The 12110-nt window shown below is 42.3% G+C and overlaps 2 protein-coding genes across 2 annotated transcripts in view; both read left to right on the top strand.

Annotated features, from left to right (window-relative positions):
- Positions 1-12110, top strand: part of LOC308523402 (dnaJ homolog subfamily C member 5) — a 290237-nt gene that overhangs the window by 69662 nt on the left and 208465 nt on the right. The window lies entirely within an intron of this gene.
- PRPF6 (pre-mRNA processing factor 6) overlaps positions 1-12110 on the top strand; it is a 48317-nt gene that overhangs the window by 3605 nt on the left and 32602 nt on the right. The window lies entirely within an intron of this gene.

Here is a 12110-nt window from a genome sequence, read left to right as displayed (position 1 = left end):
TGGTCGGTATGGCTCAGTGGTTGAGCATGGACCCAGAAACCAAGAGGTCACCAGTTCAACTTCTGGTCAGGGCACATGCCTGGGTTACAGGTCGATTGCCGGTGTGGGGTGTGCAGGAGGCAGCCAGTGAATGATTCTCTCTCATCATTGATGGTTCTATCTCTCTCCCTCTCTGAAGTCAATAAAAATATATTTTAAAATAATTAAAAATGCATTATCATTATAGAATACTAGAGGCCCAGTGCACAAAAATTTGTGCACTGGTGGGGGAGGGGGGTGGGGGGGTGTCCCTCAGCCCCACTTGTGCCCTTTCACAGTCTGGGACCCCTCGGGAGATAACCACCTGTTGGCTTAGGCCTGCTCCCCGGGTGGCAGATGGCAGGCCCGATCCCTCGGTGCCTGCCCCACATCCCCAGGTCGCGCCAACGGCAAGGCCGATCCGGGGGTTGGGGCGCCGCCCCAGGTCGCACACACGGCAGGGCCAATCCAGGGGTTGGGGCACCGCCCCGGGTCAGGTCACACACGGGACGCCCTGGGCGGGTTGCACACAGGACGCCCGGGCAGGCCGGCGGTATGCTGCTGCCCCGCCCGCCGCCCCGGGTCGCAGATAGCTGGCCCGGATGGCAGCAGGGCAGGCAGGATGGCGCTGTCCCGCCCTGCCTGCAGTATGCAAATTAGCCACCATTTTTGTTGGTGGTTAATTTGCATATCATGGTGATTAGCCGATGGGAGGCATAGCGAAGGTAAGGTCAATTACAATGTTTGTCTATTATTAGATAGGATTAGGACAATGATACAATGTTTGTCTATTATTAGATAGGATTAGGACAATGAGATTAAGTATAGGGATAGGGTGACATTTATTCACAAGCCTGGAAAGTGACAATTGGCATTTGGTTTTACTTTCCTCTTTATTGCTCATTACACATGCAATTTTATAACTTTCTATAACATGTAACATTTTTAATATTTTCAAGATCATTTCAGAAGAGTGAAACATAGTTCTTGACAAGAGTTTTTTCTTCTTTTTTTAAATTGTTCTATTGCTTAAAGTATTACACAGAGTATTATATATGTCTCCTTTTTTTCCTCCCCTTGACCCCCCCCCCCAGCCTCCCATGCCCCCCAGTGTCTTGTGTCCATTGGTTATGCTCATCTGCATGCATACAAGTCCTTCGGTTGATCACTTACCCCCCTCCCATCCCCCAACCCTCCCCAGCCTTCCCACTGTAGTTTGACAGTCTGTCCGATGTTGCTCTGCCTCTGTATCTATTTTTGCTCATTAGTTTATAATGGTCTTAATTATCCATGAATGAGTGAGATCATGTGGTGTTTTTCTTTCGTTGACTGGCTTATTTCACTTAGCATAATGCTCTCCAGTTCCATCCATGCCATTGCAAATGGTAAGAATTCCTTCTTTTTTACAGCAGCATAATATTCCATCGTGTAGATGTACCACAGTTTTCTAATCCATTCATCTGCTGATGGGCACTTAGGCTGTTTCCAGATCTTAGCTATGGTGCATTGTGCTGCTATGAAATAAGGGTACATATATCCTTTCTGATTGGTGTTTCTGATTTCTTGGGATATATTCCTAGAAGTGGGATCACTGGGTCAAATGGGAGTTCCATTTTTAACTTTTTGAGGAAACTTCATACTGTCTTCCATAGTGGCGGCACCAGTCTGCATTCCCACCAGCAGTGCACGAGTGTTCCTTTTTCTCCACATCCTCTCCAGCACTTGTCGTTTGTTGATTTGTTGATGATGATAGCCATTCTGACAGGTGTGAGATGGTACTGCATTGTTGTTTTGATTTGCATTTCTTGGATGATTAGTGACTTTGAGCATGTTTTCATATGTCTCTTGGCTTTCTGAATGTCCTCTTTTGAAAGGTGTCTATTTAGATCCTTTGCCCATTTTTTGATTGGATTGTTTATCTTCCTTTTGTTAAGTTGTATGATTTCCCTATAAATGTTGGAGATTAAACCCTTATCGGTGATAACATTGGCAAATATGTTTTCCCACACAGTGGGTTTTCTTGTTGTTTTGTTGATGGTTTCTTTTGCTGTGCAGAAGCTTTTTATTTTGATGTAGTCCCATTTGTTCATTTTCTCTTTAGTTTCAAGTGACCTAGGAGCTGTATCAGTGAAGAAATTGCTTCGGCATATGTCTGAGATTTTGTTGCCTTTGGATTCTTCTAGAATTTTTATGGTTTCCCGTGGTACATTTAAGTCCTTTATCCATTTTGAGTTTATCTTTGTGTATGGTGTAAGTTGGTGGTCTAGTTTCATTTTCTTGCATATATCTGTCCAATTTTCCCAACACCATTTATTGAAGAGACTATCTTGGCTCCATTGTATGTTCTTGCCTCCTTTGTCAAATATTAATTGAGCATAATTGGTTCGGGCCGATTTCTGGGCTCTCTATTCTTTTTTTTTTTTTTTTTTAATATATTTTATTGATTTTTTACAGAGAAGAAGGGAGAGAGATAGAGAGTTAGAAACATCGATGAGAGAGAAACATCGATCAGTTACCTCCTGCACATCTCCTACTGGGGATGTGCCCGCAACCCAGGTACATGCCCTTGACCGGAATCGAACCTGGGACCTTTCAGTCCGCAGGCCGACGCTCTATCCACTGAGCCAAACCGGTTTCGGCAAGGGCTCTCTATTCTATTCCATTGATCTATATGTCTGTTCTTGTGCCAGTACCAGACAGTTTTGAGAACAGTGGCTTTGTAATACAGCTTGATATCTGGTATTGAGATCCCACCTAATTTGTTCTTTCTCACGATTGCTGCAGCTATTCGGGGTCTTTTTCCAGATGAATTTTTGGAGAGTTCGTTCTAGATCTGTGAAGTATGCCATTGGTATTTTAATGGGAAGTGTGTTGAATTTATAGATTGCTTTGGGTAGTATGGACATTTTAATGATGTTGATTCTACCAATCCATGAACACGGTATGTTCTTCCATCTGTTTATGTCTTCCTCTATCTCTTTTTTCAACGTCCTGTAGTTTTCTGTGTAGTGGTCATTTACCTCTTTAGTTAAGTTTATTCCTAGGTAGCTTAATTTTTTTGGTGCGATGGTAAATGGGATTGTTTTTATAATCTCTCTTTCTGAAAGTTCACTGTTGGTGTATAGAAATGCCTCAGATTTCTTGGGGTTAATTTTGTATCCTGCTACATTGCCAAATTCATGTATTAAGTCTAGTAGTTTTTTGATGGAGTCTCTAGGGTTTTGCATGTATAATATCATGTTGTCTGCAAATAAGGACAGTTTTACTTCCTCTTTTCCAATTTGAATGCCTTTTATTTCTTCTTCTTGTCTGATTGCAATGGCTAATACTTCCAGTACTGTGTCGAACAGAAGTGTTGAGAGTGGGCATCCCTGTCTTGTTCCTGTTCTTGGGGGAAATGGTTTTAGTTTTTGTCCATTGAGTATGATGTTGGCTGTGGGTTTGTCATATAATGCTTTTATTATGTTGAGGTATGATCCTTCTATTCCCACCTTGCTGAGAGTTTTTATCAGAAATGGGTGTTGGATTTTGTTAAATGCTTTTTCTGCATAAATTGATATGACCATGTGGTTTTTTTCTTTCAACTTGTTTATGTGATGTATCACATTTATTGATTTTTGGATATTGTACCATCCTTGCATCCCTGGGATAAATCCTAGTTGGTCATGTTGTATGATCTTTCTGATGTACTGCTGGATCCAATTTGCTAAGATTTTGTTGAGGATTTTGGCATCTATGTTCATGAGGGATATTGGCCTGTAATTCTCTTTCATTGTGTTGTCTTTCCCTGGTTTTGGTATTAGGGTGATGCTGGCTTCATAGAATGAGCTTGGAAGTGTTCCTTCCTCTTGAATTTTTTGTAGCAGTCTGAGGAGGATAGGTTTTAGTTCTTCCTTGAATGTTTGGTAAAACTCCCCTGTGAAGCCGTCTGGTCCTGGGCTCTTGTTTGCTGGAAGCTTTTTGATGACTGCTTCAATTTCTTCCATAGTTATTGGCCTATTGAGATTTTTAGATTCTTCCTGATTGAGTTTTGGAATGTTGTATTTTTCTAGGAATATGTCCATTTTCTCCAGGTTATCTAGTTTGTTGGAGTAGAGTTGTCCATAGTATTTTTTAACAATCATTTGTATTTCTGTGGGGTCTGTTGTTATTTCGCCTCTATCGTTTCTGATTTTGTTTACTTGGGTCCTCTTTGCTTCTTGGTGAGCCTGGCTAGAGGTTCATCAATCTTGTTTATCCTTTCAAAGAACCAGCTCTTTGTTTCATTGATTTTATGTATTGTTTTTTTGGTCTCTATGCCATTTATTTCTGCTCTGATCTTTATTATCTCCTTCCTTCTGCTCACTCTGGCGTTTTCTTGTTGCTCTCTTTCTAATTCTTCGAAATGTAGAGTTAGGTGATTTACTATCATTTTTTCTTGTTTTTTGAGGTAGGCCTGTAGGGCTATAAACTTCCCTCTCAGGACTGCTTTCATTGTGTTCCATAGGTTTTGGATTGTTGTGTTTTCATTGTCATTAGTTTCCAGGATGCTATTAATTTCTTCTTTGATCTCATTGGTAACCCAATCAATATTTAATAACATGCTATTCAGCTTCCGAGTGTTTGAGTATTTTGGGTTGTTTCTATTGTAGTTTATTTTTAATATTATGCCATTGTGATCTGAGAAGATGCTTGGTATGATTTCAGTCTTCTTGAATTTGGGGAGACTTTGCTTGTGACCCAGTATGTGGTCTATTTTTGAAAATGTCCCATGTGCACTTGAGAAGAACGTATTTTCCATGGCTTTGGGGTGAAATGTTCTGAAGATGTCAAGTCCATCTGATCTAGTGAGTCATTTAGTATTGCTGTTTCTTTGCTGATTGTTTGTCTAGAGCAGCCGTGGGCAACCTACGGTCCACGGGCCGGATCCAGCCAGTTTGGCTGTTCTATCCGGCCCGCGGAGCCGAAAGAGCGGAGGGTTCTTTTGCTCTCCCCTCCGCTCCTTCATCAGCAGCAGTGTTAACATGGCAACGTCGGGAAACACAGCCGCAGATCCTTCTTCTGAGTCCAGTTTAAGAACCCATTGTGGCCCTTGAGTTAAAAAGTTTGCCCACCCCTGGTCTAGAGGATTTGTCCAGTGATGTCAGTGGTGTATTAAAGTCCCCTACTGTGATTGTATTGTTGTCGATCTCTCCCTTGATATCTTCCAGGAGTTTTTTTTATGTATTTGGGTGCTCCTGCATTGGGTGCATATATGTTTATCAGGGTTATATCTTCTTGTTGTATTGATCCCTTTAGTATTATGAAGTGGCCTTCCTTATCTCTTGTTATGGCCTTCACTTTGAGGTCTATTTTGTCTGATATAAGTATTGCTACCCCAGCTTTTTTTTCATTTCCATTTGCCTGAAAGATATTTTTTCATCCCTTCACTTTCAGCCTGTGTGAGTTGCTTATTCTGAGGTGGGTCTCTTGTAGACAGCAAATATATGGGTCATGTTGTTTTATCCATTCAGCCACTTGATGTCTTTTGGTTGGAGCATTTAGTCCATTTACGTTTAAAGTTATTATTGAAAGGTACTTGTTTGTAGCCATTTCTATTTTTTGTGCCTGTTTTCTTTCTTAGCTTTTTATTTCTTCTTTTTACACCAGTCCCTTTAGCATTTCTTGCATTGCTGACTTGGTGGTGATAAACTCCCTTAACCTTTTTTTGTCTGTGAAGCTTCTTATTTCCCCTTCAATTTTGAATGATAGCCTTGCTGGATAGAGTATTTTTGGATTCAGTCCTTTGCTTTGCATCACTTTGTAAATTTCCGTCCATTCTTTTCTGGCCTGATGTGTTTCTGTTGAGAAATCATTTGATAATCTAATGGGAGATCCCTTGTATGTAACTTTCCATGTCTCTCTTGCAGCCTTTAAGATTCTTTGTCTGACCATTTGCCATGGTAATTATGATGTGTCTTGGCGTGGGTCTTTTCGGGTTCATCTTGTTTGGGACTCTGTGCTTGTGTGACTTTTTTCTTCCCCACCTCAGGGAAGTTTTCTGATATTATTTCTTCCAATAGGTTTTCTAACCCCTTTTTCCCCTTTCTGTTGTTCTGGCACCCCTATTATTTGTATGTTGTTTCGTTTCATGTTGTCCCATAGCTCCTTTAGGCTCTCCTCCTGTCTTTTAATATTTTTCTCCAATTGCAGTTCAGTTTAGGTGTGTTTTGCTTCCTTGTCTTCTAATTCACTAATTCGGTCCTCCGCTTCTCCTAGTCTATTGTTGAAACTTTCAATGGTGTTTTTATTGCAGCTATATCACTCTTCATTTCTTCTTAGTTCTTACATAAGTTATTGATTTTTTCATACATTTCTTCTTGGTTCTTACATAAGTTACTGATTTTTTCATCAGTTTCTTTTTGATTCTTACATAAGGTGTTGATTTTTTTCATCTGTTTCTTCTTGCTTCTTGCATAAGTTGTTGATTTTTCCTCCATCTGGTTTATGCATTCTAGGACCCTTAATCTGAATTCTTTTTCTGACATGTTGCATGCCTCTGTTTCACTTAGGTGCTTTTGTGGCGAGTCCTCCTCTTCTTTCCTTTGCGGGTTTCTTTGTCTACCCGTGTTTGATCTCACCAACATATCTACATGTTGAGTTGTTCAGGGTCTGCTCCTTGCGTGGCATTGTCTCCTCTGGCTGTGGTTGCTCCTCGGGCAGTTGTGGTAGCAGCTGCTCCTCAGTTGGCAGCAGCTCCTCTGGTGGGTGCTGTTCACAGCTGTGGTGACTCCTCTGGCTGGTGGGGGGAGGCTTCACACACAGCTGCTACTCCTTGAACTGGGGTGGACTGCTCACGTGGCTGCTGTTCCTTGAATGGGGGCTGGCTGCACGCTGCTGTTGTTCCTCTGATGTGGTGGGCTGCTTGTGGGGCTACTGCTCCTTGGACTTGGACAGGTTGATTGCAAGTCTGTTGCTCCTCGGATGGGGGTGGGCTGCTTGCACGGCTGCTGCTCTTTGGACGGGAGTGAACTGCACGCGTCGCTGCTCTTCCTCTCCAGGTGTCTGGTTATGTGGCTTGCTTTCTAGCACTTTAGCCAGACAGGATAAAATTCACCTTAACAAGACATGACTCAAGGGGAACAAAGCATGAATGTATTCATGACACCGATAACCCCAATATAAGTGACCACCTGAGAAAAGAGAATTAGGGGAGAGAAAAGAGAGTACAAATGATAGAGAGAGAGAGAGAGAGAGAGAGAGAGAGAGAGAGAGAGAGAGGGAGAGAACACCACAGAACCAATAGATAAATACAAACACCAACCACCCAGTAAAGAGGGTGGGGGCAGAATCTGTGGAGGCTGAGCTGATATATAGGAAATAAGGTTAAGAATTGGATAAATATGGGGAGGACCTCACTTCAGTATAGCGGAGGTAGAAAAGGGATGAGTAGATAAGAAGAGATAGAAAGGGAACAAAATAATATATTTACAAAAAAATTGATTTAAAAAATGGTATAAAAATAGAAAATAACAAGTAAAAATAAAATTGAATGATGAAAAAATAGTGTGAAAAGAAGTATAAAATAAAGCAACAAAAAAGGGAAACAAAGAATAAAGCAAAAAAAAGCTAATAAAATTATAATCCTATATAATAAAAGGGTAATATGCAAATTGACCCTAACAGTGGAACAACTGGAAATTACTGGTCACTATGACACGCACTGACCACCAGGGGGCAGACGCTCCATGCAGGAGCTGCCCCCTGATGATCAGTGCACTCCCACAGGGGGAGCTCTGCTCAGCCATAAGCCAGGCTGACGGCTGCGAGCGCGCAGCAGCGGTGGCAGGAGCCTTTGCAGCAGTGCTAAGGATGTCTGACTGTGGCTTAGGGCTTCCGGGCTGCCAGAGGGATGTTTGACTGCCAGCTTAGGCCCAATCACCCCAGGAGCAGGCCTAAGCTGGCAGGTGGACATCCCCACAGGGGTCCCAGACTGCGAGACAGCACAGGCCAGTATGAGGGACCTCCCTACCCCCAGTGCATGAATTTCATGCACTGGGCCTCTAGTTAAAAAATAAAAATGAAAAATTGGAATGTCATTCCTTTGGCTGGCTTAAGATCCCAGTTTCTGGAGTGTCTGTGATTTTTTTTATTTTTTTCTGTTGCTGGGACTGAAGGCCCCTCTATAGGCCAGACCCTGTTAACTCCCAGGGACTAATCAGATTTGTTTAATCCTTCATACCATTCAGGGTGGAATCTGGGTGTGGCTGTGCTCCTTGCCTGGGGCCTGGAGGGAGCGTTTATATCCTCAGGATAAAATGGCTGCCCAAGTCCTGGGCTCAGGCATGACTCAGCACTCAATTTGCTGCCACCTGTCCTGGACCCCCTTCTCTCCCCAGCCTCTTCCCAGATTCCACTCGTCTGCACCTTCTCCTGCTCCTCAGCACTGGTGAGTGTCTGTATCCGAATTGTCCTATGAACAGGGTTCAGTGAAAACAAACAAACGCCGGCCGCAGAAAAGCTCCTCTCTTACTGGGCACTGCATGGTCTGGTCAGCACTTCAGTCTGCCCCCTTAAGGCTCAGTCCTCCATAGTTATGGAACCCAGATCTCAAGTCCCCCGGCACCAACAGTCCTGCGAATCTCCTTTCTCCAGTCAGGGGCTGTGCCTGTCCCAAGGGATGCGTCTGGGTGGCACGCCGTCTCCCTCTGACCCTCTGGGCTCGGACATCTAGCAGACTTTCCTGCCAAGGTCCCTGGTTTTTACCTTTCCAGGGGAACTCTGCCCTTTCCGGCTGCAAGCTGCCTCACCAGCTGAGTATACTTCGCCAATTTGGGGATGGATGTTATCTGTTTCAGCTGCTCATTCTATTTGCTCCGGGACAAGCCTTAGGACGAGTCTGCCTATTCCGCTGCCATCTTGTCTCTCCTGTAGACAAGAGTTTTTTGTTTATTTGTTTTTTGTTAATCCCCACTCAAGGATAATTTTTTCTTTTTTTCTCTTTTACTTACTTTTTTAAAATATTTTTTTAAAATATTTTTTTATTTTTATTGATTTCAGAGAGGAAGAGAGAGGGAAAGAGATAGAAACATCAATGATGAGAATCATTGATTAGCTGCCTCCTGCATGCTCCCTACTAGGGATCAAGCCTGCAACCCAGGCATGTGCCCTTGACTGGAATCGAACCTGGGACCCTTCAGTCCACAGGTCAACACTCTATCTACTGAGCCAAACTGGCTAGGGCAATTTTTTCTTTTTAATCTTTATTGCTGAAAGTATTACATATGGTCCCTCCCCAACCATTAACTTCTTCCAGCCGCCCTCCGGCCCTCAGCCTTTCACCACATAATTGTCTGTGCCCATGGGTTATGCATATATGCATACAAGGTCTTTGGTTGATTACCTCCCACCCACCCGCCCACCTTCCCTTTGAGATTTCGCACTCTGTTCCATGCTTCCATGTCTCTGGATTTTTGTTCATCAGTTTATTTTGATTAGATTCCACATATGAGTGAGATCATGTGATACTTGTCTTTTGCTGACTGGCTTATTTCACTTAGCATGATACTCTCAGGTCCCTCCATGCTATTTCAAAGGGTAAGAGATTATTTTTTACTGCTCTGTAGTATTCCATGGTCAAAATGTACCACAGGTTTTTTACCCACTCATCTACTGATGGGCACTTGGGCTGTTTCCAGCTCTTAGCTATTCTAAATTGTGCTGCTGTGAGCATAAGGGTGCATACATCCTTTCAGATTGGTGTTTCGAGTTTCTTAGGATATATATATTCCCAGAAGTGGGATGACTGGGTCAAATGGCAGATCCATATTTAATTTTTTGAGGAAATTCCATACTGTTTTCCATAATGGCTGCACCAGTCTGCATTCCCACCAGCAGTGTAAGAGGGTTTCCTTTTCTCAACATCCTGGCCAGCACTTGTCTTTTGTTGATTTGTTGATGGTAGCCATTCTGACAGGTGTGAGATGATACATCATTGTCGTTTTAATTTGCATCTCTCTGATGATCAGTGACTTTGAGCATTTTTTTGTATGTCTCTTGGCCATCTGTATGTCCACTTTGGAGATGTGTCTATTTAAATACTTTGTCCACTTTTTAAAAAAATGTATTTTTATTGATTTCAAAGAGGAAGGGAGAGGGAGAGAGAGAAACATCAATGATGAGAGAGAATCATTGATTGGCTGCCTCCTGCACGCCCCATACTGGGGACTGAGCCCGCAACCCATGCATGTGCCTTGACGGGGAATCGAATCATGATCTGGTTCATAGGTCAACACTGAACCACTGAGCCACACCAGCCAGGCCTTTGTCCATTTTTTAATTGGCTTGTTTGTCTTCCTTTTGTTAAGTTGTATGAGTTCCTTGTATATTTTGGAAGTTAACCCTTTATCAGGTGTATCATTGCTGAATATGTCCTCCCATGCAGTGGGCTCCCTTTTCATTTTGTTGATGGTTTCTTTTGCTGTGCAGAAGCTTTTTATTTTGATGTAGTCCCATTTGTTTATTTTCTCCGCCTTAGGACAGCGGTTCTCAACCTGTGGGTCGCGCCCCCTTTGGGGGTTGAACGACCTTTTCACAGGGGCTGCCTAAGACCATCAGAAAACACATATATAATTACATATTGTTTTTGTGATTAATCACTATGCTTTAATTATGTTAAATTTGTAACAATGAAATTGGGGGTCACCACAATATGAGGAACTGTATTAAAGGGTCACGGCATTAGGAAGGTTGAGAACCACTGCCCTAGGAGATGTATCTGTAAACATATTGCTACGAGAGATGTCTGAGATTTTCTGCCTGTGGTTTCTTGTTTCCTGACTTACACTTAAAGTTTTTATCCATTTTGAGTTTATTCTTGTGTATGGTGTAAGTGGGTGGTCTAGTTTCATTTTTTTGCACATATCTGTCGAATTTTCCCAACACCATTTATTGAAGAGACTCTCTTGACTCCATTGTATGCTCCTGCCTCCTTTGTCGAATATTAATTGAGCGTAATGGCTTGGGTCGATTTCTGGGGTCTCTGTTATGTTCCATTGATCTATATGCCTGTTCTTGTGCCAGTACCAGGCTGTTTTGATTACAGTGGTTTTGTAGTATGACTTGATATCTGGTATTGTGATTCCTCCAACTTTGTTGTTCTTTCTCAAGATTGCTTCAGCTATTCGGGGTCTTTTTTGGTTCCATATAAATTTTTGGAGTATTTGTTCTAGATCTGTGAAGTATGCCATTGGTATTTTTTTTTAAATATATTTTATTGATTTTTTACAGAGAGGAAGGGAGAGGGATAGAGAGTTAGAAACATCGATGAGAGAGAAACATCGATCAGCTGCCTCGTGCACGCCCCCTACTGGGGATGTGCCCGTAACCAAGGTACATGACCTTGACCGGAATCGAACCTGGGACCCTTGAGTCCGCAGGCCGGCTCTATTCACTGAGCCAAACCAGTCAGGGCGCCATTGGTATTTTAATAGGGATTGCATTGAATCTGTAGGTTGCCTTGGGTACTGTGGACATTTTAATGATTCTACCAATCCATCAACACCGTATATTCTTTCAGTTGTTTATATCTTCTATCTCTTTTTTCAACGTCCTGTAGTTTTCTGAGTACTGGTCTTTTACTTCCTAGGTTAAGTTTTATTCCCAAGTATCTTTTTTTTTTTTTAAATTAAATCTTTATTGTTCAGATTATTACATTTGTTCCTCTTTTTTCCCCCCATAACTCCCCTCCTCCCAGTTCCCACCCCACCCTCCGCCCTCACTCCCCACCCACTGTCCTCATCCATAGGTGCACTATTTTTGTCCAGTCTCTTCCCGCATCTCCCACACCCCTTTCCCCCCAAGAATAGCCAGTCCATTCCCTTTCTATGTCCCTGATTCTATTATAATCACCAGTTCATTCTGTTCATCGGATTATTTATTCACTTGATTCTTAGATTCTCTTGTTGATAGATGCATATTTGTTGTTCATAATTTGTATCTTTACCTTTTTCTTCCTCTTCCTCTTCTTAAAGGATACCTTTCAGCATTTCATATAATCCTGGTTTGGTGGTGAAGAACTCCTTTAGCTTTTCCTTATCTGTGAAGCTCTTTATCTGACCTTCAATTCTGAATGA

The sequence above is a fragment of the Myotis nattereri genome (assembly GCF_964212035.1).
Source record: "Myotis nattereri genome assembly, chromosome: 8".
NCBI lineage: Eukaryota > Metazoa > Chordata > Mammalia > Chiroptera > Vespertilionidae > Myotis > Myotis nattereri.
Note: the sequence above shows the minus strand (reverse complement) of the source record. Positions and strands in the feature narration are given on the sequence as shown.